The sequence below is a fragment of the Macrobrachium rosenbergii genome, chromosome 13, assembly GCF_040412425.1.
Source record: "Macrobrachium rosenbergii isolate ZJJX-2024 chromosome 13, ASM4041242v1, whole genome shotgun sequence".
NCBI classification, from domain to species: Eukaryota; Metazoa; Arthropoda; class Malacostraca; order Decapoda; family Palaemonidae; genus Macrobrachium; species Macrobrachium rosenbergii.
In genome coordinates, this window is record NC_089753.1 from 49,989,429 (window position 1) to 49,999,428 (window position 10,000).

The following is a 10,000-nucleotide window of genomic DNA, read 5'->3' on the forward strand; positions in this document are numbered from 1 at the left end:
GTACACAAACGCATATGTGCATCTGAGGACGTATATCTATCTCCCGATCATTGGGACTACTAATGACGAGTCTAATTACAACTTGGAAGGGTCATTAATGAAAAAAAATGCAAGAAACCGAGATTATTAGGGAATCAAGGAATGAGGTTGAAAAGGCATTGCCTTTTAAGTCAATATTTGTAATGGAGAAATACCTTTTGTATACATACACACATACATATGTATATGTATATATATATATATATATATATATATATATATATATATATATATATATATATAAATAAACATATATAAATACAGTATATATACATATATATACATATATACATATATATTTATAAAATCTACTGGTCACATTGTACCAGACACTCGTGTAATTGCAATAACCACAATGCCCTCTGTTAACTTCTCGACTTCTTCACACTTTTTGGATACGTTTGTCACTGCAAGGCCTTAGATCCAAATAGAAATAAATAAATAAATAAATACATTATATATACATATATTTATAAATCCCTAATCAATATTTCTCCATTTTTCCATAAACGCTTCGTCATTGGCTGCAATAAAAATCGGAGCCACTTGGAGCTAGAACGTGCTACGAATCTCGGAGGAGGCCGTGAATGGACGTTTAATATTCAAGAGTGCTGGGAGAGGTTTGGCTGGGCTGTAAGACTAACGAGACACGCGGCGGAAGATTAATAAATGGGTCTTACCTGTTGTACGTCAGTTTTTTTTTTTTTCCTTCTTAATTTACTTCAGATCATGATTTATTTTATGCTATTTATTCTGATTTTTTTTTTTATATTATTTCCTATTTATTTATTATTATATTTTTTCATACTTTTTCCTATTTTTATATATTTTATATGTTAACTATTGTTTACTGATATATTTTAGTATGTTTTGCTATTTATTTATTCCTATATTTTTTGAAGTTTTAATTACTGTTTATTTATTCTTATATTTTTGGACTTTTAATGACTATTTATTCTTATATTTTTCTACTTTTCCAATGCACTTACTCTTAATCATCATATTTATCCTTATATTTTCGTATTCTTTCTTGAAGTCAATTTTGTTCTGTTTTACTTCAATAATAGTTTTCCTTAATAGTTAAACTTCATTTCGTACCTTTATCTTATAGCGCTGGGTTAACTAAGTCATCTTCCCTTTGGTGTACCTGGTTAATTACAACAAGATTTATCAAATCTCCCTTCTCACACACATACACACACACAAATAAAGAATAAACATATTAATAAATAATTATACACGCTGCACAATCCACTTGATAAGAAATATAATTTCTACATACATTTATCGATCCGAATCGCCCGAGAGAAAAGGGAAAATGAAAGGAGAGCCTTTTACTTTGGCTGAATCTTCCATCAGCGTGATTCTTCAATCTCTCTCTCTCTCTCTCTCTCTCTCTCTCTCTCTCTCTCTCTCTCTCTCTCTCTCTCTCTCTCTCTCTCTCTCTCTCCTTCCCATTTGGGTAATAACTGTCCTTTTCAATCTCGCGTCCTCTCGTTTCCCCGTTAATGACCGTCCATATTTCCTTTCATTTTCATCTCCATTTCTTTACCCCTCATTCGCTATTAATGGCTGTCCAATTGACGATAAACCTCCGGCTATATTTCTCCCTCGGTCCTACTAATGAAACAATTTCCCCTGGTCTGGGGGTTGTTGGCAACCCTGCCAAAGTAACTCGATGCATTTTCGAGATTGTCTTGTGATAAATATAATAGTTCTCTCTAATCATTACTGTGATTTTTTCCTAATATTGTCATTTAGTACGATGGTCAAAAATATATATAAATAAATAATTGTTTTCTCTAACAATTACTACGATTTTTACTAATATTTTCATTCAACAAGATCATCAATTAATGAATAAATGAAAATGTTTTCTCTAACAATTACTAAGATTTTTACTAATATTTTCATTCAACAAGATCATCCATTAATGAATAAATGAAAAATGTTTTCTCTAACACTTACTACGATTTTTTACTAACGTTCTCATTCAGTATGGTTATCAAAAAATGAATAAATCAAAAATTGTCTGTCACTCATTATTTTGGCAAACTTCGTATGCCGACTCTATCATAATCGTTGTAAGATCCTGAAAGCCCTTTCATTGGTTTTTATAAAACTTTCAGTCTATTTTCCAGTGGCATTGTTAAATTCCATCCACAAATAGTGTTCCCATTTTTTGGGGGCTTCCCACAATTGCAAACACGACTTTTTTCGGTGAGCTTCTATTTTTTTTTTATTATTGTTATTTCTACAAAACATAACTGCCTCGAATTTTGTTCAACGAGTGTCCGAATTTCTCTCTACATCAGCCAACTCATGTAGGCACCAATACATCAATGTTTGAAAAATATAGTACATTATAATGTATTTAATGATTTGACATTGCGCTCCACAGCAAAATTTACAGCCATCTCCTCCTTTTCATTTACGCAACTGATTCTACAACATGACTTTTAATCTTTAAAAGTAACTAAGCCAATATTTTCAATTTCAAAGAGCGCAAGTATAGTAGCTTTCCTGTTCCATTCAGTAAGACAGGCAATTAAATTTACTGCTCAAAAACAGTTCATTTGGGAGATATGACAATTTTGTCCGTGCTATTTCCGTTACTCAGTACACCGCGACTATCATTCTAAATAATGTATCATTCATTATAAAGTGAGGCAGCTATGAATACATACAAACAAAAGAACACAGTCTGCAACGCAGTAAGCAACGTCCTGCCATGCATACTCTCAATGCAAAACAATTGCTCAACCAACCACAAGCAACAACAAGTAAAAAATGCGCCGAAGTTTCATCGGCGCAATCGAGTTTTCTGTACAGCGTATAATGCTGTATGAGCCCCTGCCCCCTTGATACTTTCAGCTACGACCCGGTGGTGGCCAGTCATATGCCGTTGCCGGACGCACGATTATGGCTAACTTTAAACTTAAATCAAAGAAAAAATCCTGAGGCTAGAGGGCTGCAATTTGGTACGTTTGATGATTGGGTGGTGTATGATCAACATATCAATTTGCAGCCCTCTAGCCTCAGTAGTTTTTAAGGTCTGAGGGCGGACAGAAAAACTGAGGTGCGGACGGACCGACAAAGCCATCTCAATAGTTTTCTTTTACAGATACCTAAAAAAAGTTTTTCCAAACAGGGGTAGCCTATCGAAAATATGGCGGCTTCAGGACAAAGCATCATGAAATGCCCGCCACCACACCACGCTCCTCGAAACCCCTCCCCCCCAAACCAAGCATAACAAAAGACCTCTTTGAGTGTAATGCCGCCTCGTATTAGAAACGGCAGGTTGGTCGCATTTGACACCAGGAGCAAAGAAAGCCTCACTGTTGCTCGAGGCTTTGAGTCTGTCCGGGAAAAGCTTCCGGGTGGGAGAGTCCTTGAAGAAGAAAAAGAGGAAAAAAAAAGTCCTTCAAAGGGGAGTTTACGCGACACAATCCCTTCACGAGAAATCTCCTAAGCATTTTCCCTTCTGAAACTAGTGTTATGAAGTCAATCTTATTTCAATCAGTCAATTTCCAATCGAGCAAATTGACGCATCAAATATAGATTGGCAACTCTTATCCCCTTTACAGAAATGAAAACAACTGGCTAAGTCTCAGATTCCTACTTCAACTTTTATTATGAAGTCAATTTTACGTCAATCAGTCAATTTCCAATCAAGCGAATTGACAGCATCAAAATAAAAATGGACAACATTTATCCCGGTCACAGACATGACAGCCAACGGTTAATTATCAGCTCCCTTATTAAACTATTATTATGAAATCCATGTTATGTCAATCAGTCAATTCCCAATTGAGCGAACTGACAGCATCAAATGTAAATGAGCAACATTTATCCCCGTCACAGTTGAAAGCAATTGCCCAATTTTATTCTCGGATTCCTTCTTCAACCATAATTATGAAGCCAATTTTACGTCAATCAGTCAGTTCCCAATCGAGAGAATTGACAGCATAAAATGAAAATGGACAACTTTTATCACCGCCACTGTTACAAGCAATCGGCCAATTCTATTCTCGGATTCCTACTTCAACTATAATTATGAAGTCCATTTTACGTCAATCAGTCAGTTCCCAAACGAGAGAACTGGCAACATCAAATATATATGGGCATCTTTTATCCCCGTCGCAGTTGAAAGCGATTGACTAATAAACTCATTTGGCAAATTAGCCCTACCGCCACAGAGAAGAACATAGCATCTTCAATCATACAGTTTTCATCTTATAATTTCTTGACATATTTAAAGTCCTTTCAATGATGATAATACATATACAGTACATTCGCACAAAGCCTTACCACACACATGCTTGGCTAATAAGCAAAATGTTAACGTTTTCATGATTGCATGAGTCCCTTTAGGTTGAAATATTACTGTGCAGTCTATCAACCTGAATGTGTGCGTGTATATACATACATACATACATATATATATATATATATATATATATATATATATATATATATATATATATATATATAATATATAATATATATAATAGGTAATATAACAACAGGTAAAGAGAGAGAGAGAGAGAGAGAGAGAGAGAGAGAGAGAGAGAGAGAGAGAGAGAGAGAGAGAGAGAGAGAGAGAGAATAAAATCAAGGAGGAAAAGCTAAATTAAATTTTTCCAAAAATAAGGATTAAATATGTCCCTTTCAAAGCATAAAAGGTATCCTATTAGAGATTATAAAAAGTCCATTTAGAGAAAGAGGAAATTAAGATATCCCAAGAAAACCAAGATATCCTATTAACCTTGAAGCTGGGAAACTCCCCAAAAAATATTCCTTTAAACGAACCGCTTCTTTGTCACGACGAATTACCAAAAGTCTTCCAAACAATTCGTCTCCCAGAATTCAAGTCCCAATGGTGACTTACGAATTTTATCTTTGAAGAATTTTTTCCCGACGGCAAGGCTTCGGTGAAGTTATCAGATTCCATACATAGAATCTGACATCTGGAGGAAAAGACATTGGGAAGAAACATTTGGGGGAAGAGAAACATTGGGAAGAAACATTTGGAGGAAAAAACACAAGGAAGAGAAACATGGGAAGAAACATTTAAAATTTTTTTAGGAAAAACATGGGGAAGAAACATTTTGAGGAAAAAACATGGGGAAGTAACATCTTGAAAAAAAAAAACCACGGGGAAGAAACATTTTGAGGGAAAAAATGTGGAAGAAACATTTTGAGGAAAAAAATTGGAAAGAAACATTTTGAGAAAAACCATGGTGAAGAAACATTTTGAGGAAGAAAACACTGGGAAGAAACATTACCTTGGAAACAAAAGGAATATGTTTCTGTCACTCTGGCTTTACACCATACGAATGGATGTAATGTTATCATATGGGTGGGCCTTCACATGTCACCTGTAATTTGTAGCTGTGTGAGAGAGAGAGAGAGAGAGAGAGATGCTCCAACTAAACAATCTGCCAATGGAAAATGACTCGCGCCTCGACAATCTATAATCATAAAACGCAAACACGTTTGGATAACGGAGAATGTGTGTGTGTGTGTGTGTGTGTGTGTGTGTGTGTGTGTGTGTGTGTGTGTGTGTGTGTGTGTGTGAGAGAGTGAGTGTGTGTGGAGAGAGAGAGAGAGAGAGAGAGAGAGAGAGAGAAATGCTCTAATAAAACAAGCTACCATAGGAAAATAACATCTATTCATGTATATATGAAAAAACGTAAAACACGTTTACATAAAATAAACAATTAATTATGATATTAACACAGGTTTACAGAAAGCGAAACAAAATTCATAAATTCTATTAAACCACAAAAAAAAAAACTAGACACAATTATAAACCCACCAAAAACGAACAAACCGAAATATATATACATACAAAACTCCACTAAAACCTACACACACATACACAGACGCGTAGAGAGAGAGAGAGAGAGAGAGAGAGAGAGAGAGAGAGAGAGAGAGAGAGAGAGAGAGAGAGAGAGAGAGAGAGAGAACTGCTGTTGACATTTCCTTGTGAGTTTTACCTCACTGGTCCCTGGTGCCTTTGAGGCTTTGCTCAGAAAAGTTTTAATTTCATTAGAGAAGTGAATTACTGAAGGGATATATTTACTCTTACTGAAGGAATATCTTTCTTCCAACTGAGGGAATGTGTTTCCCTTTACTGAAGGAACATGTTCCCCCTTACTGAAGGAATATGTTTAACCTTCAGAAGAATGTGTTTCCCTTTTCTGAAGGAATATGTTTCCCCTTACTGAAGGAATATGTTTTCCTTTACTGAATGAATGTATTTGCACTTACTGAAGAATATGTTTAACCTTACCGAAAGAATATATGCCCCCTTACGGAAGGAATACATTTCCCCCTTATGGAGGGAATAGATTCCCCCCCCTCACTGAAGGAATATGTTTCCCCTTCCACCCAGCATCACTTAGAGAGAAAAAGAGAGAGAGAGAAAGAAGATATATTAGGAGAAGCTTCGGGACGGTACATAACGTCACAATGGGCGGGACTTGGCGTCTCGACCCTTAGCTATATTAAAGACTTATCAACCACCTCTTATATAGCCATTATTTTGACAGGTACAATAGTTAATAAGTAAATAACGCCACGGCAATTATACATTAGTACGGTTTCCATTCATTGAATGACGCTACTTCATAATGATATATATACTGTATATATGTGTACAGTATATATATATATATATATATATATATATATATATATATATATATATATATATATATATATATATATATATATATATATATAATTGTAATAGCCACAATGCCCTCTTAACTTCTCGAATTCTTCGCGCTTTTTTGGATACGCTTGTCACTACACAGCCTTAAGATCCAAGTGCAAGAAACTGAAGTGGTTGTGATGTCCAGTCACGGGAGACAAGGACAGGTCGGCAACGTGACCTCCTTGTGATTATGGTGACACGTGGCTATTACAATTACAGATGTATCTGGATAAAGGCTTTGTAATGACAAGTAGATTGAAAACACACACAGAACACACACACACACATTACACACACACATATATCTATATATATATAGATATATATATATATATATATATATATATATATATATATATATATATATATATGTGTATATATATATATATACACATGTATGTATGTATGTATGTATGTATATATATATATATATATATATATATATATATATATATATATATATATATATATAGAGAGAGAGAGAGAGAGAGAGAGAGAGAGAGATGGACGATATTTACTCATAATTTCTGGCCATTCAGCACCATAATGAAAATTGCAAAAGGTCGTTTGATAGATTCCAGAAAAATGAGAGCAATCCCAAATCGACTGAGAAAAGGTGAAGCACAGAATAAGTAGGGCAATCTTTTTAAGCGAAGTATAGCATATGAGGACTTCCGCCCTGGGAATTCACATATAATCACGAATACGCACAAACATAAGTCGACTGACAAGTGTGAATCTCACTAAATCAGAAATGTATTGCCTTTAATACAAGAAGAAAATAAAAAAGGTTAGGCCCTTACTTACCAGCGCCTCTCGTGTGTTCAACTGGTTGTCATTCATGGTCAAGCTGAAAAGGAAAGAGAACTGATTATTAATATTATAATTGTTATTTAAATACAAAGCAGTTTTTATAACATGAAAAGCTATCTGACGAGCAAGCTAGCATCAGTTTCTAATGTCAACACGTAAGAAAATCAACAGCAAAAAAACTGGCAAATTAAATTAAATTTTTACATAAATACAAGGCTGAGCAATCTATCCGCTGACAGTTAAGTTTCTTCTCCCAGAAGTAACATTCCTATCTCTCTCAAAATCAACTAGATTGTTGCCAGTAAAGAGGTACACCATTGGTCAAATTTCCGTCAAATTCCACACGTAATTATTTAGGTAATTCTACTAACAAACAAATTAAACCGGACGCACAAAACCTAATTTTCTGAGGTAGAAACAGATGCTACATTAACTAAGTGTAGATTGTAAAGTATCTCTTGAGTGTAAGTTCAAAGGGATTCAAACGCAACACCTTTATGTTGGCTAAAGGTAAACTAATGTGTGTTTAAAGTCTGAGAATGTTAGCTTCAAGAGTTTTCAGTCAACTGAACGTGACCTGGGGAGACCAAGGTACTATACAGGTTATTCCCACCATTCACAATTGAAAGAAAGGATGCCACGTACATAAGTTAACCTTTGACATGGAAAACACCGCAACAATATACATCAACAAACAACGAATACAATCATTTTAAGCGACATCTCCCAACTCCACATTACCATATAACTGTCTAACCACGCTTAGTATTCTCTGTCTCCAACTCGCTTCTATAAAACAGCTCTTTATACGAGGCAATATTGCAGACTGGCGTAGCTTTCTCAAAAGGGACTCGAAATAAATGGATTGTAATAAAAGATACTCTGAATATCCCTTAACTTTATGGTTTCGTCTTGAAAGAAATACCTTCACTAGATTATGTTGTATATCACGATCTCAAAGAATTCATTCTATATTGTTTGCGCTGTTTGAAATACGCCAGATTCCTTTGTGATAAGATGTTTGCAAGGGATTAGAAGGGTCTTCTTATAATAAAACTGTCTCCCAAAGAACTTCTGTTTACTAATATACATCACACCTACTGCCTGTCTTTACAAGTTTACGGTACTAAATGAGAGAGAGAGAGAGAGAGAGAGAGAGAGAGAGAGAGAGAGAGAGAGAGAGAGAGAGAGAGAGAGAGAGAGAGAGAGCAAATCAATTTGGATCAAACGTGTAATACTTTTATAACAACTTACCCATTATCCCCTAGAAAGGTTCTACCTATCAGTATACTGTCTCACCGTTCTACGTTTAAAGTTTAAAATTATTCCTTTTTACTCGTAACTGGATGAAGGTGCCTTGATCCTCCCATCTAATACCGTCATTGTAGACATAACGACCGCATTATTTTCAATACATATTTTCCTAAAATCTAAAAATAAACAGAAATATGGAAGTAGAATGATTGCTATTTAGCCATTCGAATAATCTACACATCTTGGTCTTTTAATAATTCCAAAAGTGACTACTATCCATTTCAGGGACCGCGAGCCATCGTTTTTCTCAGACATCATTCAAACTAATTATTTGATCGAAAAGGTACTTTGCCAAAGTGTACAAGACACGTCCCGCTAATTTTAGGTAATATATTGTCAAATGGTTTTAGTTAGGCGTTTACTCTTAACTTACATGGTGTTGCCAAGCATCGCCAAACTGTATTCGAACTTCCCTTATCCCCATCCCGTCCCTCCTTCCCCTTCCCTTCCTCATCCTTCCCTCAACCCACTTTCCTGGCCTTCCCATCTCCGCCCTCCCTTTCCTGTCTATGGGGGATAACGGACGTTCGACTGCGTAGATTAGTCGTGCTGACTCAAGCGACTTTGCCTTTAAAAGTCAGGAGTAAACGCCTTAACTAACACCATTCGACGATGCGCTATTACCAAAAAATTAGACGGAGGTGCTTGTATACTATGTCAGAGTACCATTTCGATCAAATATTTAGTTTGAAAGATATTTGAGAAAAACGATGACTCGCGGTCCTTGAAATGGAAAGTAGTTATTAATTATTTCTACGTCAATAACTGCAAATTATCACTTGGGGATTTACAACGATAGCCTGCTGACAAATAATCCCATTTTATACTTTCCACCGTTCACTAGCAATGGTACGTAATGTCCCTACGGTCTGGACTTCCCATCTTGACCATCTCTTATATTATCGTCAGTATTTGAAGTTACTGGTATACTAAATAAGGAAAATGTTAATAATAGATAAGGAACCACATTACTGATAACACGGGCGATAAACAACAGTATATTATTTTTGATATTGATAATAAATGGGACATTAGTTTTCTATTGATAACACTTGGAACATTATTGAAGATGAATTTCTAGGCTGCAAACAGTCCGAAAAATAACGCTTA

At 35.3% G+C, this 10,000-nt stretch overlaps 1 protein-coding gene and 1 long non-coding RNA gene across 10 annotated transcripts in view; one reads left to right on the forward strand and one right to left on the reverse strand.

Annotated features, from left to right (window-relative positions):
- LOC136845294 (uncharacterized) overlaps window positions 1-10,000 on the reverse strand; it is a 676,812-nt gene that overhangs the window by 358,457 nt on the left and 308,355 nt on the right. For both annotated transcript variants that reach the window (XR_010855135.1, XR_010855136.1), the window contains exon 5: window positions 7,571-7,613. This is a non-coding gene — a long non-coding RNA (uncharacterized lncRNA). The remainder of the gene's footprint in view (window positions 1-7,570; window positions 7,614-10,000) is intronic.
- LOC136845293 (toxin Tbo-IT2-like) overlaps window positions 1-10,000 on the forward strand; it is a 335,465-nt gene that overhangs the window by 225,920 nt on the left and 99,545 nt on the right. The window lies entirely within an intron of this gene.